The sequence below is a fragment of the Elephantulus edwardii genome, unplaced genomic scaffold (assembly GCF_000299155.1).
Source record: "Elephantulus edwardii isolate Elephantulus edwardi_28Jun2011 unplaced genomic scaffold, EleEdw1.0 scaffold00030, whole genome shotgun sequence".
In the NCBI taxonomy this organism is placed as follows: Eukaryota; Metazoa; Chordata; class Mammalia; order Macroscelidea; family Macroscelididae; genus Elephantulus; species Elephantulus edwardii.
Genome location: NW_006399780.1, coordinates 6,867,835 through 6,868,740, shown reverse-complemented (window position 1 = coordinate 6,868,740; position 906 = coordinate 6,867,835).

The window sequence follows — 906 nt, the reverse complement described above, 5'->3', positions numbered from 1 at the left end:
TCAATACAGGACTGACATCTACTCAGAGTACCTGAGTCCAACCTCTTCATTTAAAATTGAGGAGACAAATAAAGAGGGTGTTGAAGAGCCCACAATTAGGTCCGAGGAAGCAACAGGTTTCCCCTTAGTTCTGTTGTAAAGCTCCATGCTGTTTCTTCAACAGCAGTCAGCACAACGGTGTTACAGAACTGAGGTAACCATCCAGCTTCTAGGCAGTTTAGACATCTTGCTGTTCCTTCTAGTTTTAATATTCTAGCAATTCTCCCCGAAATCTCAGAACTCCAAAGGAATTCTAAACTGCTCACATTATTATTAAAATGCATTCTACTTTTCTCCTCAAAATATCAGACAGCTCTGAAAAATTTAAAATTCTAATCATCAGTGCTTTCTCATTCCATCTAGTATTTTCCAATGCTGTCCCACTCTAGAGCACAATCATGAACCTTTTTCTCCCCTAATTTTCTCAAGTTTATCATCACTGGGAGTATTTCAAGGTAACGGGGCTATGAGTCTGTATATACCCAACAGGCTGCATTTGCTGTGTGCTGTCCAGTCGGAACAGACTCATAGCAGACCTGCAGCAGGTGTTCACAGGCAGTTAATGGCACGGGGGAGCCTGCCCATCAGTTCTCATTACGACTGCCTTTATCAGTCGGGTGCTCTAGAGGCTTAGCAGTCGTACTGCCTATCCAAAAGCAAGCGGTTCAAACCCACAAGCGGCTGGGAAAAGGATGGGCCATCTGAAAACTCGCCGGAGGGTATGCCATGAGTCACTGCTAACTCCAGGGCAAGGAGTTTTTATTAGTGTCTTTACAATTCCAGTATTTGCGCATTGGCGAGGTAACATCTGAGAGCAAGGTAGACAAACCACGCGCTGCAACACAAGTATGTAGTGTATGTGTCTAA